The sequence below is a fragment of the Oxyura jamaicensis genome, chromosome 5 (assembly GCF_011077185.1).
Source record: "Oxyura jamaicensis isolate SHBP4307 breed ruddy duck chromosome 5, BPBGC_Ojam_1.0, whole genome shotgun sequence".
In the NCBI taxonomy this organism is placed as follows: Eukaryota; Metazoa; Chordata; class Aves; order Anseriformes; family Anatidae; genus Oxyura; species Oxyura jamaicensis.
In genome coordinates, this window is record NC_048897.1 from 56,912,195 (window position 1) to 56,932,317 (window position 20,123).

General features: G+C 41.3%; 1 protein-coding gene across 2 annotated transcripts in view; it reads left to right on the top strand.

The window, feature by feature from the left end:
• MPPED2 (metallophosphoesterase domain containing 2) overlaps nt 1-20,123 on the top strand; it is a 182,358-nt gene that overhangs the window by 59,936 nt on the left and 102,299 nt on the right. Inside the window, exons 1-2 of one of the 2 annotated variants that reach the window (XM_035327975.1) lie at nt 11,471-11,619; nt 19,118-19,254. The gene's annotated coding sequence lies outside the window, so the exon portion shown is untranslated. Of the gene's footprint in view, nt 1-11,470; nt 11,620-19,117; nt 19,255-20,123 lie in introns of those variants that run through there. The other variant, XM_035327976.1, reaches the window with a different exon arrangement.

Below are 20,123 nucleotides of genomic sequence, written 5' to 3' on the forward strand. Positions count from 1 at the left end.
CCCATTATAACCCATTTCTTGATTGCATTTTAGGCAAATAATTCCAAAAGCATCTAAGTCAATTAAAAGCTCATTTTGAAAGCATTGTAGGCATTCAGAATTTAAGCCTCTTTGAAAGGTGTTTTTGAAAATGTGTCCGCAGGACAGTTCCATAGCTGCACGTTGGGGATCACAGCACTTCTTGCAAAGGTGATGTGTGAATAAACATACTTGAAAAGGAACTGGGGAGGCAGACAGGCTGCATGGGCTGCGGGACTGTGAGTGTTTATTCACAAAAAGTCATAGCTTAAGCAGCCTGCACATCCATCCTGGCTGCTGGTGGGTTGAGCCCGGCTCCCACGTTTGGGTTGCCGCAGCTGTTTGCACAGTGGCACAGTGAACTTGATCGAGGAATAGATCCAGCTGGTAAAGGATAAAGTATATGGTGACTACGTGGCAACACAAATGCCTGTGCCAGCCAGAACTCTGGGTGGCATGTGCAGCAGAAGGAGGTTGCTGGGAAAGAGGATGGGAGCCAGGTGAGCACCCTGCCACCTGCTGAGTGGGAGATCTCAGTCCGGCCTTATTCTCATCTACCTTAAATGTTGATTGAGGACACAGAAGGGTTTTGTTCTAGTGTACAAAAAGGGTTGAATGTGGGCTCAAGAGAAAACTTGGAGATTTTGGTCACAAGTAAAACTGGTCCTCTCACTCCTGTATTAAAAATAGAAGTAAAACATGGTGGTGGCCTATGAAAGAGATGATTTAGGATTCATATTGTCAAGTGTTACATTTTGATTTTTATGAAGAATTTAGAAGAAAAAATGGAACACTGCCTTTAAAAAAGATAGGTGTAATAATTATGTATAAATTTTCTTAGAAGCTTGTAGTGTATGTCTAGTACAGCATTACTTTTATAATTAGTGCTGCCTAATCGTGAGATAAATCATTGCTGCATTACCCTTTTACATTTGTGATAGGGATACTCATACTTGAGGTTTGTCTTTCCAGGCTTCAGTGGCGGTATACTAAAGATGAATTTCATCTGTTCCATGTGACACAGGTTGTTTAACAGGAAAATGTTTTTATTAGAGGAGCTGGGTTAAGGGTCCATCTGGAACCAATTGAATTCTGTAATGGCCTAACCTTCTATTTCTAGAGGAAAAGAGGAGGAAAAGCAGGGAAGAAATTCAGGCTAACAATGTAGTTCTGCGATGTGAATTTAAGAACATTCCCCTCCGCTCCCGCCAGCCTCTTGTTCCTGCGCTCTTGCTGTAATTTGCCACATCCTCAGCTTTGTGCGTACAGACCCTTCTATGACTTCCTGTAAATTAGTCTGTTCAAATAACTGCTCTTAACAGTCTTCATCCAAAAAGGATGGGGGGAGCACCTAAATAGAGCAAATGAGGGAAAAGCAAATTATGCGGTGGGAGAGGAAATGAACATGGGTCTATGAGAGGAGACTGGGAAGACAAGGAGCTCCTTGAGCCATTATCCCTTGAGCCAGTCATCACTAAAAGCCCCTGTGTCATGTAACTAAGACCCAGTCATAGACTTTGATGCTCAACAGCCCTCCTTAGTTTACCAACGTATCCCCATGTACCTCCCCGGACTGCATGCGCGGGCTCTGCCAATGTATGAAATACTGTACAAATACAAGACTGCATATTGCAGCCTGACTCAAAGTCCGGTGAAGATCCCAGATGTCTTTCCTTTATTGCAAATGGCTTTGGACAGAACCTGCGTGTAGCGTTTCCACGTCAGATGGTAGGAATTCTGCCCGTCATGTGGTACAAATCAGGCTGAGTTTATTTAAAAAAAAAAAAAGGAATGGAGAGTTGCAGGAACACTATCTGCAGTTGCAGATACATCTTTAAAGCACTTTTTTAATGTTAGAAATACACTGAGGCAGCATTTGCTTGATCCTGTGTTGTTTATAAGCCACAAACTTCCCAAGGTCGCCATTTTGTAAACCTGTTCTCACAGTCGGACGCCATCTTATGCGGTTTCTTTCTCAGAGGCACAGTCTGAAAGAAAGCAAATTATCGCTAGTTGTCCGGGACAGAAAGGGTTATGGTACGTGCATTAATATACATCATGGGACTCTGAACTTTTTTGATTGTGTTGTTTGTTTATTTTCAAATAAGATTGTGTTAGCTTATGCAGTTTTAGCAGCATAAAATAAGGCCTCTGCCCAAACCACCTTAAAAGTTTTTTAGTAAGCCATATAGAAAAAAAACGTCTCCAAGAAGAAAGTGCCTTTCCTTTTAGAAGGTGACAATTGAAAACATTTTATTTCTCACTCATATTGTACTATTAGCTCACATCTCCTATATGAACTATGTGAGGGTAGACCGATGGCAAAACGTAGAAAAAATATTACCTTGATAATCAAAACAAACAGCTGCGAACTCTGAAGCTGTGAATTTTCTGTAGCTTGTGTTCCATAGCGCCGTATCCTTGACAAAAACATTATAGGCAAGAGCATGGCTAGAGGAAATTAATGTAAAAAGTGTTGATTATAAAATACTGGTGAATGTCTTTGTGTATGTGTTTGGGGAGACGACAACTGTGCGGCTCACTTGTAACCCCATCTGCTTAAGTGCCCTGCACAGTTTCAAAAACCTTATAAAAAAGATAAAATCCTGAGTGCAAAAAAACTAAAAATGCATCTATATTGAGAAAGTGTAGCCAATTGATTATTCAGCTGGCAAAATGGAAATTTCAAGTTGCATAGACAGCTAATTGTGGCCTGCCTATGGAATGACAGGTCTATAATTTTTAGTTTTGTGCACATTCAAAGCCAGTCACCTTGACACTTAACAGTCCATTATCTGCCGGCCACCGACCATATGATGATATTCAAAGAGTGACAGGTCTTTTCCATTACAGAATGATAAAATGCACTATGCTTTATTTGGATAAAGCTGTCTTCACAGACAGAACAAACCAGGTGCTTATCTGATCTTTGCATGCAACAATGACATTGGGACACCTTTTACTCCACAGGGCTAACCCTTTTTTGTGGTCTTTGTTGTTCTTTGGGGATAAAGATGAGGGAAATTGGTATCCCCAGCATTGTTTCCTAGGAGAACAGGTAAACTGGTATTCGTATCTATTTCTTTCAGTATTAAATAAGATAGATTGCAGCAAGCATTGGGACCCCCGTCATGCAACTACATGATTCATAACCTAGGAATAAATGTTTGTTATTACTATTATTAATAATATCAATTGTTGTATTTTAAGCGTGAATACATAGCAAGGTCAGAAAACGCGTCCCAGGATACTTGTGACCAAATAAAAATCAACGACCCACCACAAATCAGGCTGAGCTAGCATTTAATTCAAGCTCAAACAAGGGGTTGGATGCAGCCAGGGATTCTGCGAGTTCTACCGCACCTTGCTTGGATGCGGTGAATCTGTCTGCGGCTCTTGCTGTGCTGAGACAAGAACACAGGATAGTGACCTTCCCTCTTTGTGGGGAAGATCTAGCTTGAAGAGGAGGTGGTGTGATGGTGCTTTCTTCTGAGGCACAGTTTTTTTAGGTTAGGGCATTCCCTGGCTGAGCGTATCCCCAGGGCGTTGGAGTATCTACAGGGGAACATAAAGCAGTATTCTGTGCCAAAATCTTAAGTCACGATAGACAGAGATAGACACGATAGGCAGTCTGAGACCTTGCTGTGAAGGGAAGGCTATGCCTTGGAACACTACAAGCATTTTGAGTGCCGGAGCGTGCAGTTTTCAGGAGCCTCGTTAGAGATGGGCCCCAGCCAAAGCCATAAACTCTGCTTTGGCCTCAGCGCCAGTTTCTGTGCTGAATAGTTCTCAGTGAATTGGTTTTGATTATTTATTTATTTCTAAATGTGAGGTTTTAGTTATAAATTCAGAAAGTGCCTCTAGAAAAAAAAAAAAAAAAAAAAAAAAAAAAAAAAAAAAAAAAAGATTTCATAATATTTCTGAAGTTTTATCAAGAATCAGTATCGTTTTCCTATGCCTCTTCCAGTTCCTAGGGATATTACTGCAGATTCTCACTGATTCACTGTGTGCTGGAGCAAGTGGTGTAGGAGTAGCCATGCAGAACATTGAAAGAGAGAAGTTTTATTATTTTAGAATGATTTTAAATTGATAATCCTGTGAATTACAAATTTGCAAACCAATTTCTTGAGCAATTAGACTTAGCGATAGCAACCTTTGCCACTAGAAAACACGATCTACAGATTTTCGAAATGGTACACAGCTACCATTTCAGTGTTAAACATTATTCCTCTAGCTCCTTGCTCATTCAGTAATGAGTGAAGATAAATTTGCAATATTTGTGATTTTTTTTCTGTAAGAATTGCAGTTCATATGCAAACGTACAATCTCCTATGTGTACATACACATACATACTGTGTATATACAGTATATCAGATGCATTTATAGCTCTGGAGAAAAGGCTAACGAAGAGAGCATACTCTGAAGTGAACAGTCACGCGACTTCATTTGTTCCCTACATGCTGCAATAATACTAATAATACTACACCTTTTACTCTACAGAATGGCTTGTACTTGGGGAATTGTGTTTCATCCAATTTTCTTGCAAATAATGAACAAGTTCCCTCAGGTTTATTGGCACTATCTTGTGCACACTTTTTTGGTGTAAATTATTTATTCTACTAATTTAACAGCAAACAGTCCTGGATAGTGAGCTTAGTGAGGCAATTTCATACATATTGGTTGTAGGTTAATTATTTAGGGATTGAGATATCTCTGGTAATGCCAAATAAGCACAGACCTAATCAGAGAAAGCAATTGAATGCGGCTAGGTTTTCCAAATCTCAGATTGTGCAACCATTGTATGATGGTCATTAAGTTTGGTGTGTTATTGCAAAAGAACACGTCTGTGTTGTGAGGTAGTCCACGCATTAACCCTTATGGTTCCTGTCACTTCCCAGGCGATCAGTTCTGATCGCTGAGACCCAGCTAAGCAGAATGCTCGTATCTGCGTATTCTGTTATTGTGGCAGTGGGGAGAGCCATGGGTGTTACTGGATATGCATCTCATGGGATAGCTTAACGCTTTGGGGGCTGATGAAATACAGATGCTAAAGAATCAACAGATAAATCATATTTAGCAACTAAAATAAACATCCTCTGTTTTTCAAAAGGTGCTGTGCAGCCACGGAGAGGACATTGCTTAACTGTTACAATTTTCACAACTTTATAGAAAGATGTTGATGCTAATAGACTAAAAAACTAAACATCTGGAGTCCTATGTAGCATCACTATCCAATGTCAGTTAAATGAAAACACTCTCATTTGAGAGGACTGTAATCTCTGAGCAGAACCTGGGAAGATGATGAATGAAAAGCAGCGTGATGAGAAATCATTAAGGAATGTTTGGTGTTTAGAAAATGTTGATGCTGGGACATCGTTGTTTCCATTCTGTCATCTTTATTTCTACAACAAAGTTAGTGCTCTGTGTTGTGTTGTGCTTTATTTCTTAAATGGCACTCAAATCAGGGCCAGAAGGAAGGGCAAGTAACTCTTTGTCTTATGCCCATGTTTTAGCATCTCTTCAGTAGCATCGGGGCGGGGGTGGAGTGTTGGTCTGTTTTTCAAAACCACCAGAGCAGTAATTGTTCTGCGGGGCGTTTGTTTTCGTAGGGTTTGGACACACTCTATCACTTGGGTGTGGATTCCTTTTTAATGCTAAATATAAACAAGTTCCTGAACCATGACCTGAAGTTACAGCAGGTGGGGGAGAAGATTTGAGGCAATCCCTTTTTACCTAAAGCAGTTCCTTCCACAGGTTTAGGTCAGCCTTCATGGAAGTGCTTGCTGCCTTCCTTCCCTATGAGCCCTGCCGTGTTCTTTAAGGATCCATTTTGCTGGAGGAGGAAAGTTGTTCATTGCAAAGCTTTAGGATTCACGGGCTTTCCAGTGTAGAGGACATGATGGTGAGATCACAATAGTTTGCATTGTTGAAGGGATGTATTGAAGCGTTCTGCACTAATTGGATTTTCTTTAGCACGAAAGCCTTTGTGCCAGATGTATTGCACTGGTAAGAGAGAGGAACAACTGAAGCCAGATCATTAACAAGCGTGATAGGATGGAGTCCTGTAGCAGAAGATTGAAGGAAGCCTCATTTGTTGCCATGTAAGGGCATTCCACTAGGAAGGATTGCAAGAGTACAGCTAAATATGTTTCCCATTTCCCACTCACTTGATCTGAGATGCATCCTAACACTATTTTACCCTATTTCACTCTGGAAAAATAAATACCATCGTCCAAGGAGGATGACAAGCTTGGATTTATCACCTGTCCTCTGGTAGGAAGACATGCTGATCTGCTGAGTTCTCCAGTTGCTGTGGGATTTTTGTTTTTGTAAGGAGGGAGCTAATAAAACTCCTGATCAGTGGAAGAAGGTAGGAGAGTCTTGGACAGTATTTTAATGGTGAAGTTGCTTCAGGGAAGCAAGGAGGAGACTAGGGGCTGGAGTCTAATGCTGGTCCATGGCTGCCCTCTGAAAAGAACTCTAGAAGATGGATGTTAAAATCTGTCCGAGGTTCTGGTGAAGCTATGGAGTGGAATAAAGAGCTTAAGGATCATTCGGCATCTCATATTTTATGGAACTATGGAAACTAAAAATTAAAAACATGAAAGGAAGACTGTAATAGTTGTAAGAGTGTATGAGGAATGTTGGCAAAAGTATGAAATAAAACGTATACAGCTGTGTTAAGAAAAATACTTAACTCCATTTTAAATGTCATGAGTCATTAGGATGTTTCAAAAGGCAAAAACCAGAATGGTTTGGTTTTCCAGAAAAAAAAAAAAAAAAAAAAAGAAAAAAGGAAAACTGTCTCAGTTAATCGCGAACTGTTTTTAATTACAGGAGTATGCTGCACTTCTGCTTAGGTGCATTCCCTGTGCTCTTAAATCCACCATCCTGGAATCATGCAGGTACACATGGAAATGGAAACACAGCTAATCAAAGGCTTCAGAGTTACACGGGGTGAGTGTAGGAAGGTTGGAAAGGGAAATGCGGAGGATTTGGAACAACTGGACCTGTGCTAGTTCTTGTTATTTTAGAGTCTTATTTTGTTAAGACAAGGTGCCAAAGATAAGTAAGAAAAATGACTTTTTCATAATTCAAGAATTATATGAGCTGGTAGGCTGGAAGAAAAGGAAGAAAACCTCTTTGTGCTTGGGCAGCACAGCTATTTTTCCTATAAAGCTGAGCACATGTAGAAAACTGAGCTGTGCAGTGTAATTAAAAATGAGGAATGCTGCATCTGACTTACTGATGCTAGTCTGACCAGTGAGTGAGAGCAATGCATGGAAGACACAACTTCATGAAATGAACGGTTTCCTGGATGTGATAAACCACTTGTTCTTTCAGTGTGAGAAAGAAAAATGGATGCAGACTTAGAGAGCTGTGATGGATGGGTCTTTAAAAGCCTCCCAGTTTTGGGAAAAAATAAATATTTATTTTACTTACCTTGATGGAGACACTCTAGCCAGCCCAGTGTTTAAATTTAGGCCTGTATTATGCCTGTATCTTAGAGTTCTGTGAAGAGCTACCTGAAATGGCTGTAAATGAGTGGTGGTAGAAACAGTCGTAGTAAGGAGCTCAACGAGCCCAACTTTATCCTGTTTAAGAAAATCCTGTTTTGAATTCTTCGTTTGCCTTTTCTGTTTGTACATGTCAAATTAGCAGTGCAGGATGCAGGGAAATGAACACCTTACAAGAGTGCATTTTTGTTGGATGTGACGCCACACATCCAATGCATTGAGTATGATGCCGCTGGGTGAGTATTCAGTAACAAAGCACTGGATCCCACCCTGTCAGGTTCCTCGTTTCTGCTTTGCTGATCTGAGCCGAGCTGCTTGCTGTAAGATGACGTGAGATGCAGCACTGTATTTCTAGCAGCAGGCTTGTTCATCTGCTCGCAGATGGAGTTCCCCCTTCTCTTTGGGGCCTTGACAAGGTGCTTTGCAGAGAGGATACTGTAGACAGGCACAACAGTCAGGATTTAATCGTTTTCCTAACAAAACTCAGTGAAAGTCTTCAGGAAGTTGGCAGAGCTCGTCTGCTAGGCTCTCTGCAGTGGTTGTTTTGTATTTCTGCTGTGAAGCAGTTCTTAGAGCAAACCAGTAGGATTGACCATGCAAAAGGTGTGTGATGCTTTCCATTGTTTTACTGAGCTGTTTCCCAGCTTACCCCCTGGCTAGTGGCATGGAGATACAGCTCAGCCCATTTGCGTGAGAAGGAGAGCACAGGACTGGTCTGGATACAGCCCAAGTAATCAGAGAAACTTGAAATGAGAACACCTGACAGATTCAGGGTTTTCTGGGTGGAATATAGCCTTCGAAAGCCTCTCAAGAGAGTTACATTTTGTATTTCAGTGACATGTCTTTCAATGAGTCCTCTCATTTTCACATTGTTCTTTAGTATGAAATGCTAAATGCACAATCCACCTGCCTGCTTCACAAGTGGGTCAGCATTTGATAACTGCATTAAAATCGGCCTTTCCTAAAACCTCTCTCTCACTGCAATCTTTGCCGTCCCTCTCAATTTTCCTGTGTTCTAATGCTCCACTGTGGAGAAAGCGTTGAGACTTTTGAGATTATTTCCAAACTGTCACCCACAATGAAGTTACTTTGGTTTTGTTTTGGTTTTTTCCTTCCTCAAAAGCTTGTGAATAGGTATCACAGATATGATGCCACATGGGAAAGACTTTTTTTTTTTCATGCTCATGCAAAATTCTGTCTTCTTCTGTTATCCTGAGGAAAAAAAAAAAAAAAGTCCCAACATTTTGGGCTTGTGAAAATGCCTTAAATAATGTATTCAGAATATTTAAATGTATTTGTAATCTAATTCTCAAGGCTAACATCCAGTTCATTTTCAATGTGGCCTATCACTTCTGGTGTGACATTACTGAAAACCTTCTGATTAAAGCCAGCTCTCTTATGCATACTTTACCTCTGTGACCTATGAGTAGCTTGAAACCATTTGAACTCCGTCTAAATTGGATCCCCCTGGTTGTAAGTGTTACTGCATGTCAGTTCTGTGTCAGTTGGATGGAAATCTTGCCGTAGAGGATGAAAGTTCACAGCTCAGTATTAATCTACTGGGCAAACTACATCTAATGCCTTCAGTTTGCTTGAAATACAGCTGCTGATGACCTCTGACAGGTAAAACACAATATAGGATTTTCTAATATTCATTTTTAGTATAGGTATTTAAAAAGTATCATGTATCCTTCTTCTGTACCAAATAAAGAAGAGACAAAATTAAGAATAGTGACGAGTAGGCGATCGGAAACGGAGGCTTCTGTTAATAAAATCAGGCTGAGTCCATTACGACATAATTGTCTTGTTCTCAAAACAGACCGTGCAAATCCTGGCTTCGGGAAAGGCAGCCATGTACCGTTGAGCTACTGGCTGTGATTCCCCTGATGTCTGTAGGATGAAACATTCAAACTGGTGTGTGAAGGGGAGCTTAACAAAGGGAAAAAAATCCTGAACCTGCGTGGCTTCTGGAGCAGGCAGCATAAATCATTGCGTGCTGGTGGAGTCTAGCCTTAACTCACAAATAAGAACTAATAATTTAGCGCCAGAAACTGTTTAAAAGGGAATCTGTATAGAGTTGTGTAAACTGGGTGACACCATTATCAACATCTCTGTTACAGTGCAACACCTTTGCTCTGTCAGCGTTAGGGAGTCTTAAATTGTAGGCGCGTTACATTTGGGTTTGCTTTTGGAATGACCTTTTTTGTACAGAGAATTCCAGGCTAAAGCAAAAGTGTAATAGGTGCACGTTTGTAAGTTTGCAACTTGATCTCACTTTTGTTTAAACTAAGGGTAAAACCTCGGCCTCTTTCAGTAGGAGCAAGATTTAAATATTTAGTTAGCATCTGAAAGGAAGCTGATCTTGTATTCCTTGCAAATCCCAGATTGTCTCTGAAAACAGTGGGGTTTGGCAGGAGGAAAGAAGTCTAAGATTAAGCACTGGTTTATGGTGGGATAACGATGACACTGGGAGGGACACTTTTAAGGCACTAGACATGAATCAGATTCAAATTTCTCAAAGCCATGTACCAGTCCTGTTGACTTCAAGTGTGCTTTTGCTAGGTCTGAATGGAGCCTTGGCTCTTAGGGAAACCTGTGTTTAAAATGAAAATTTAGTCTGTGGAGTGTGTTCCTACTTTATTAGTATCTTTTGAGCCCTTTCAACTCCTCTTACTCTGTAGCTACCAGTGCGTCTTACAGAGCATTGCAGTTCGCCAAGTCAGATAAAGTATCTCATGTGACAACTCCTTCCCATTCTCACTCCCTCTCAGGGAAGAACAAAACAGCAGTAATAACCCAGTATAGGTACGGCCTGGGGTGTTTTAAGACACCGCCTCTTGGATCACTTCTTGGACGGTTTACAAGCATGTTTTTATGTGGTTTCCATTTTGAAATCCAGATTTTTAAAAATTCTGGGAGCCTGACTCCTTTTTCTATGAGTCACACAAAGAAATAGATTTTTGATTCCAACACGTGAAGAATCCAGAGCCCCAAACCTGGGAGTTCTCTCCTGCCAGAGGCTCTAACACCTGCTATCAATAGGGAGCGGCAGAGCTCCCCGTGGTGCCGTGTTCTGGTCACTCGTGTGCGGGAGAACGGAGCTCCTTCAGCGGCAGTGCCACTGAGCCTTCCTGTAAACCCGCACACGCGTTCTGGTATGAATGTAATGTAACACCATAAGCGCTCTTACAACAGTGTAGCAACAACAAAATGAAAGAAAAAAAAAAAAAAAGAAAAAGAAGTTAAGCAGCTTGCAGACTGGCAGTCCTGTGGTTTGTGAGCTTTAATCATTGATTTTTGCTTTGTTAATTTGGCAGTACTGAATGGAGGTAACTAGCGGTCTGATCCAACGAGGGTTTGGAAAAGAGCACCCCAATGAAAATCCATCAGAGGAGTGAATGTTGGACAATGATGTGTGCACAGTTATTCAGATTCTGAACTGGAAGTACTAAAGCGTGAACTGATAATTTTGATCTCTTCCTTTACTGTTTTTGGCTCACGTTATTAATTGAAACAGAGAACTCCAGATAGGAAGAATAATTTACCCACTCAAGAACTTGCATGTATGTTGTCTTTTAAGTTTATACTATACCATAGGTAATTTACATTGGAAAGAATAGGAAGTGTTAGTGAAACCAACAAGGAGGGATGAGGTACTTTGGTTGAATAGGCTTTGTTGCATATGAAGTGGCTGGCTAACAGCTTGTTCTCAATAGGAAAGCATAATTGTCGGGCTGCTAGTTTATCTTGCATCTCGGTAGATGCATCAGCTAGTCTCAGAATGTTTTCCATCCAGATTTGTTTTAGAAACTGTAGAGTTTTGTAGGTTTAGCCTCATACTCCACTGGCCTTGTGGAGAGTTGAGATCCAACTCCCTTCTTTTTCCTTTGTCTTTTTTATGTTATTAATTTTTTCTCTTCATTTCTCCTTTCCAGAAGTGAGACATCTCAATGGACACGTCATTGTGACAGTGAGGGTGCTCCAAAGAGCCACTGTGACTCTGCTTCTCTCAGCCACTGTCAAAGGCTTCGTGCAGACCTGAAAGCACAGCAGGAATCAATGGGAATCCAATGCGGACAAAAAGGTACCCTGGTTAAATTCAAAGTGAGTTTTATAAACTGATTTTAGAAACTGTTTTTCTTTTAAAACGTATCTTTTAAACAAGATCACAGTTTTGAATCTGCAGTAATGACATCACAAAAGGTAGAACTGTGGCCAATAATTCTGATGGGGAAAAAATATATAAATGAGAAATGTATGCTACCATGACAGAAGAAGGGAAAAAATATATAAATGAGAAATGTATGCAACCATGACAGAAGAAGTCTTCTCAAGTGCAGAGTGTGGATTAACAGTAACTGACAGAAAGCATGACTTCTTACACAGATTTTAAGATGACCTTGTGGAAAAAGGTGATACTAAAACCCATGGAAATCATGCATAGATTACTTCTGAACGTGGGATATATTGCCAGTAAGTCCTCTCTGGATTCCATTTACCCTTTTTCTACTAAGCTTCCTATCTATATATCCCCCAATAGAAAGAAATCTTCTAGACATTTACTAGCACAACTTTCTAATTAGGTTTATAGATAATTAATCTGGATAAATCCATGTGCAAAAACATCTCATTATCATTCTTTTAAAGCATGATATAGGGTATTTGTTTGTAGATCTTTTTCCATTTCATGTTTTCTGCTATGTGCATGCTATGGTGAGATTGTGGGTATAGCTTAGTTAAATTTTCAAATCAGTCAGTGCTTTAAAGAAATCAGTGCTTGATATGTACGGCTGCATTGATGCTGACGTTTGCCTTTTGTACATAAAGATGTTATGACTGTAAGAAATATTTTGACACAAATATTTTCATTTACAATGGCACAACTTTTATCATTTGTTTTTTTTTTTTCCTTGTTACTTTCCGATTCTTGTCCAAGCACACTGCTAAGTGGCAGGAGGAATAACATATAGCTTGCAGACCATCATCTGCATTCCCTTTGCATTAGGTGTAACACTGGCATGAAAATCAGAGCCCTTGCTCCAATTTTTCCAGCTGTCTCTGTCTCCCTGTGATCTTTTTGTACAAATTTTCTGGCAAATCTTTGAATATGCAAGCTTATGTCCCTTTCTTGAGAGTACATGTGTTTCTGTCTCAAAACATGGGTACGATTGAACAGAATCTTTTTATTTATTTATTTATTTATTTATTTATTTATTTATTTATTTATTTATTTTCCCAGTACTTCCAGTGTGTTTAGTGATCTAAGCAAGTCCTTAACACATGCATCTTCCTCCTGTGTCCTCTTCTTCCCAGATTTCTATGTTTGTCTGGTTTGTTTTCATTCAAAATGTATGAATAAAGCAGTACCAGGATCTTTCCGCTGCCATCTTCAGGTCTTTATTTATAGAGTGCGTTCACAGCTTCAGGAATTGTTAACTTTGGGGCAATAAATGTCATCTTACTTCTGAGGTTACATTTGTTTTATTTTCCTTAGCAATATTATTGCTTTAAAACTGTAATATGTTTTCTATTTTGGTCTTTTTCTGTTGCCCCAAGGGACTTGAGCTATTACTAGGATTTGCATTGGCCATGGTGCTGTTCTTATTCTGCACATGGTTACGGGTAGACAGGCGAGAGTGCCAGGGCCAAACATGGTATTCTATTGGAAGAACTCGTGCCAAGATTCAGGCTTGAACAATTTGGAGGAGACATGATGTCACTGTCTCCATAAAGTGAATTTGGACAGGAACATTGCATTGTATTTTGGGTATGTGTTTCAAAAATAACAATGAAAATAACATCTTGTATGTTTCCTTAATTTCTGCATTTAGTCTCCGGTTTCACAGTCCTTGCCCTGCGTTTCTTGTGTCCTGGTAGTATTTCTGTTTCATTATTTTTCAAGCAGAGTTTGATGACACCGATTTAGCAGTTTCTCACAGTTCACTGCCTCAGTTTTCATCAAATTATACTTCTAGTTATACTAGACACCTTCATCATCAATTTCCATATGCCTCAAAGACATGCAGGGGCCAGTTTGCCAACACTGAACTCAAATGCTAGACAATAACTGGAATAGAGGATTTTTTTCCTAGGGCGTCTGAGTGTGGAATCCAACAATATAGGATCCTTCGGTAGTGAACAAGCAGTTTCAGCCTGTATGCATTCAAAATCTAGACAATAACTGCTACGGAATATTGATTTTAAAACATCAAGTGACAAAAATGGCCATTAATCAGAGATTATACCTTAAGATCTTACCCGTTTCTTTCCAGAAACCCATCTTACATTAAACAGACCTGTGTGTGAATTTAAACTTCTCTCTTTCACCAGAGAATTTGGGCTTCATATGCATCCTGAGTACCACAGAATTCGATAATTAGGGTAGTTAACATATAATGAAGACTTTGGCTTCAGGCTGCAGGCTCTAGGTTTACATGTGCTTTCAGATCAGCAGTGTTGTTGGGGACATTCAAAGTGATGAGACTCCTGAAAATGCGAAAACCTTTTCCTTCCTTTAGGAAGTCTCGTTCTTAGCTGCATGCTCAGATTGGAAAAGATCTTCTTCTTGGAATGCCTGTCCCCTTTTAAGGCTTTTAATTATAATTATCCTACAATTCCCTACAATTTTCTGTAAAGGGAACACATTCCTGGCCCCAAAGTAATTTGGAGTCCATAAACTGGAACTAGAAGTAGGTGTGCTGGAGATTATGGCTGTAACTTCTGTCAAAAATGTAAGTTAATTATGCAAGGCATGAAGCAAAGCTCTGGTGTTTATTTGTTTAAATGTAAAGAGGTTAACTCTGAGTAACTGTTGACAAAAGTCATCAGCACCAGCTGAATTAGCAGTTGGATCTGTAGTTTTAAAAAGAAAAATTCAAGATAGCCTAGGAGTGGTATTCTCTTCTCAGCATTGCCATGTAGATTTCTTTATTTGTACTGTGAGCTAAGGTCTGTTTCAGTTTTGCAATTTGCTTTCCATGTGGAATTTTGACTGATGTTGAGAATTTCGTAGGTAGCTTTTAGTGCAATAGGGACCTTCTCTCAGGAACAGAGAATGATTTTTCTCCATCTACAGAGTTTCCACTCATGAAGTCTGTAATTTGCAGAGTGCACTTCACTTCATGTGATATAAACCAACTTCCCTACATGTTGTCTCTGAAATCAGAAGGACATGAGTAGAGGGAGGGTATAGTTAGGAAGCTTTCTGATATTGCCTTGACTACTCAGAACTCCTGGGTACGAAGTTCATCTTACAACTCTGAACAGAAACGTATTGTGGCCAGTCTGCCACTGGATGAAGCAGTGCATGTGATGAAAAGGGACAGCAGTTGTTGAGTAAGCGAAAGTTCAAGCAGAAGAGAGGTCTGTAATTCTCCCTGCCGTAGCAGTGAATGCCTGTTTCCTGCCAGAACTTGAAGTTTGGGGATTATTTGGTACAGTGAGCTTCGAGTGGCTGAACTGCAGTAGGAATAAACTGAAGACTTCCTGATGCATTGGCCTTGGCCGAATACATTGTAGACCAATTAACTGATAAAAAGATCACTTGAGGAAAAAGGCATCTACCTTCTAAATAGGCAAATCAATACACAACAAATAGGATGTTTGACCGCCTCACATTACTTTCCTTATTCACTGCCACGGCTTGTTGACCAGAAGGTGAACACCAAAAACTTTTCCTTGTAACGTGTCCTGAGCCTTCACTATCTGGGAGCAAACCTAAATGTTCCTGCAGTAATATCTTTGTAATAACTGCCATGCATCAAACCGTACTTGCATCTTTATGTACATACGAAGCTGAAGTCACTGCCTGCTCTGTTATGAAGGAATAAATCACCCAGACATCCTCCTCAATTTTGAAAAATTTCAACCTCCCCCCCCCACAAACTTAATAGGAATGGTTTCTTCTCTAGGTACCTTGCCTAGCAGTTAAACTGGGAGATTTTAGAAGGGCAAATGATTCACCTACAGCTTTTTTGCATCAGTTTTTATTTCTACAGAGAGCAAGTAGGAAAGTTCCAATCAAATATTTAATTTAATTTAATAGGGGCAAGGCGGCAGACAACCATTATCCTGTGACAATGTTCTGGTCCATCGAATATAAAAAGAATGCCCAGAGGACAACTGATGATATTTCCTTCAGTAGTCTTACTTGATGCTCTATCAGCATTATAATGATGTGTTCCTCTCTGTCTGCAAATTTCTGACAGTAGGCTTCAGTTTCACTTCCTTAAGAGAATTGTCCTTTTTCTGAAAAAGCTGGTGTGCTTCTGTGGAGAGGCCATGGTTTCTTCCTGAAGATGTAGTGTGTGCGGGAGTGCTGAACTGGTGAGTGTATGGGCCCATATTGTGAGAGAAAAGCCAGATAAAAAATGGTAACAGCAAAGACTACAAAAATGGAAAGCCAATGAGTATTGTAATTTTATTATTATTATTATTATTTAGGGTTTAATTTTTTGCTAGTTCTATTCCTTGATTTTCTATGTGAAAGTAACTCCAAGGGATAAAAGAACCATTTGTATCCTCAAAGTGTGAATCCTGGTTTTGTTTGGTGGGTTTGGTTTTGTATCTGATACTGCTACTTCTGTTGTATGCCTGTTGTTGGGCAGCATGCACACCAAATGCTTGGTGACTTTCAGGCTACAAACGGAGGAGGAGAGCAATAGAGAACTTTTCACCCATCCAGCTACACTGTGCAAATTTGAAATGTAGTATTTGCTCAGTGGGGCATAAAGGCTAAACTATCATTGTGTCCTCCAACTGTCTTCTGGTCCATAGTTACTGGAGAATTGTTGCTTCAGTGAGGGGAACAGGCCTGTTAAAAATCTGGTTTTGGCAGAATCGCAGTGGCATGCTGGTGAAATACGCTCAGTCTAGTGACTTCAGTGTAGGCTGCCACCAGTGGATGCCCACTGGATCTGTTTCTGCTTTCTTAAAATATTGATTGTCTAGCACTGTAGGTAATTTACTGGTGCACCATGCCCCCGTCTCTGAAAGCTGAATGTGAGTTCTGAGTTCTCTGGGCAATACAAATGAGAACCCTCGTTGCTGTTGGCTTAAACTGGCCACAAATCCAGGTAATGCATGTATTGAAACAAAACCAAACAAAAAAGGAAAAAAAAAAAAAAAGCAAGAACAAACAAACAAAAAGGTTACAAAAACTCCCCGTGATACTGTGTCCAGACTCAAAGATGATGTGCATCAGTGGCCTTTTTCTGAAACTAACATAGCGTGCGTCCGTCTTGCTCCTGCACCACTGACTGGAGCACCCTGTGTTACGGTAGTGAAAGCTTTCAAGAGACTGTTGTGAACTGGGCTGGGGAAACTGAACTGCTTTAAAAGCCTTTTTGGAAGGAGGCTTTTTAAAATATATATATATATATATTTCTGGTTTGTGTCCTTAATGGGAGCAAAAAAAAAAAAAAAGGTAAAGGAGTGGAGGAGTTGTGGAACCAACCTCAAAGCAGCATTGTCAAACATTTTATACTGTGAAACATGGGCTTGTAATCAGGTCTTGCCTCCTTGGGTCAGACGTTAGAATATTCTTGAGATACCTTACTTTGAGAGTAGCTTCAACACGTGACACGCAGCAAATCATGGAGCACAGTAAGGCACCACATGATGTGGTACATCCTAACCGGGTGGGATCTCTGTAAGGCTAATACTGCAATCACAGACCAATGTCATGATGTGCAGTTGGAAACTTGTGTGTGTTTGTTTGCTGGTCTTTTCTTTTCTATGTAAAAGATGAAAAGGTGTTCACAGATACTGAGGGAAGATTTGTCCCAAAGTGCAAATCAAAGTGAGACAGGCGTCCCTAATTCACTCTGAGCTGCTCTGTGTGTATCTCAAAAGTGTATAGCTTTTTCTTGTGCTTGGCAGAAGCCGGAGATGATAACACCTGTGGAAGTACTATCAGAGATTGCATGATAGGCTTTGCAGAATCTATATGCTCTTCATGACACTGTAGTATTTCATAATTTTTAACATGCGTTGGCTGCATCTGTGCATTTGATGATACTTGCCTTGCATTTGTAAAAGTAAAAGAACAAAATCCAGGGCAAACTCTGAACATGACTGAAGTTTCATGTGTAATACACACTTGAAACGTTATGAATAGGAAGTACTAAAGTAAACAAAAGCTGCTTGTTCACTATTTTGAATTTCGCCCAACTAGAAAAATCAGTCCTGTGACACTCACAATAACCAGCTTGTTTTCTTTTTAATTTTCCAAATTTATCTTTGAGATCCTCTTGTCAAGTGTGTATTTATTAGTAAGTCCATGTTCCAGCCACAATAAAGACATTTTCTTTTTCTGTACTTACATACTTGCATTTTGAGGCTGCTCGTTTGAACTAGAAAGGAAAGGCAACAAAATAGAAGTCTTTTCCTCAGAAAAGCCTGTAATCAATTTAAGAAAACAATTTTTCCCTCTTGTAGCAACTCCACGGACAATGCATTTCTAAAAGTGGGTAGTTCGGAACACACAGTGTTCTTGGGGAAACTGAAAACAAGTAGTTTGTTAAAAGGAAGAATTTTGTTATGTGCTCTCGACAGAAAATGTTTCTGAGTTTGTGGAGTCACTTATTAGAAACAGTGCTCCCCGTGACTGCGTTACAGCTCGGGGTTGCTGCTGAACACGCAGTATCGTGAAAATGGTGTGACCGGAGAATCAGGACCCATGCTCTATTCATGTTGGCAAAAGCCAAGTACGGCTAACTTTGAAGGCATATACTTTATTTTATGTAAGCACTAGTAAATTGGGTAAATGCTTATTTCAGTACGAGGACACTGAGACGCTGGGGTAATGTGTCTGATTTGTCTCTGGCTGTACAAGCTATCAGAGAGAAGGTCTTTGAGCTTGCAGTCACCTACCCGTACTTCCTCCTTGGTCTTCCTTCTGTGCCAGAAGCTCACATTTGTAGCGCTGAGGGCTCAGGATGCGGTAGGAAGGCAAACACAGGAAAAGTCCTTCTGCTGCAGCTGCAGAGGGGGATACAGCAGGTTCTGGATGGAACCCGCCCGCCCTCACTCCCCATATTTTTACATTTAAACTGGCAGTGGCACCAACGAACCCATCCTGTCCTCTTTGTGTCCCCAGTTGCTCATCCTGCCCCTTGCCTTGTTGCAGCACAAGCGTTTGTGCAGTCGTGAGGTTGGGGAGGCTGACTGGGAGGAAAATGGGCTGCATTTCCCTAGCGCCGACTGGATCTCTGTCCCAGGTGGGGTTCCCCGTTCCTGCACGAGGACTTGTGCAGGGCCAGAAGGTGGCTAAGTGGGCTGAGTGCTGGATCACTTATTTTACAGCAGCATCGGGGCAGGCAGTTAAACGTGTTTGTGAAACTATGGCCCCAGACTCCATTCCAGGCAAAGCTTCCCTGAAAATGTTGCTTCGGTTTGGTGAGGATGACTAACTGTGGGCCGTTTTGTCTGAAACAGGAGAGCAGGAATTTTCCTCTGCTGGTTCAGTGTTTACTTCTATTAAAAGGGAAAATGGCAATAATAAAAGATCAGAAAGATCTGATGACAAATTTGGAAAAAAAAAAAAAAGAAAAAAAAAAGCAATTTAATTTTTTTATTTTCAGGCTGATTTTTCTTACTTTGCTGCGCTTCCAAACGGGACCATCCATCCTAGTGGGTTTCTGTCTGACAATGCCCTGGACCCTTCTCATTGTTTTCAGCAACAAAGAAAAACCTGCCTAGTTGCCATGCATATCCAAAGGTTGGCCAGAGTCAAAATTATTTCTTTAAAATATGTAGGGCACGACGTGCTTTGAGCAGCCTGGTAGGAGCTTTCTTTTTTTTTTTTTTTTTTTTTTGTCAGCTCCTTTGGATTTTTTTTTCTTGCACTATAGATGCACGGCTGTGTGGAACTCCCCCTTCCCAGTTGTTGTCTTGGAAGTAAAAACCCAAACACGTCTGATCTTCACTTCTTTACTTTGTCACTGTTGTGGCTGGTGACACAAACGCTGTGGATTTTGAAAAAAAAAAAGGGGGGGGGGAAACAAAAAGACAACAGCACGCTCCCTGATGCTACCTCTGCGTAGAAAAGCCCCACTTACCCTAGGACAACGTTCAGCCCCGGTGGTAATCCCCCGGTAGCGTTGCTGTGTGTTGTTTTTATCCTCCCGGCGGCTGAGGTTAGCTCATCCACCGCAGGAACCGACCCCCGCATCGGCGCCTGATGACGGGAGGTGCTGACCGCGGGAAGCCCCGCGGGGGCCTGGCATCACGGCACTTCTCCGGAAATCGCCCCTCGGCCCGCTCTGCCCGCCCGGGGGCTGCGGGCCCCGGGGCTGCCCTGCGGCCGGCTCCGCGCCCTGACCCCGGCGCGGCCGCTGCTCTCGCCGGCCTCTGCGCCCGGGCTCGGCGGGGGGAGGCTTTGCCGCACTTGGGAAATGCAGCAGCGATTCCTCCCTCCCTCCCTCCCTGCCCGGGGGGGTGAAGTGCGAGGCGGCGGGAGGAGCCGTGGTGTGTGTGTGTGCGTGTGTGTGTGTGCGTGCGAGCAGCGCTCCGTGGCCGCCGTGTTTCCTGGTGCCTGCTCCCTGACCCCAGTGGCAGCCCCGCTCACTGCACCGCGCCCGCCGCCGC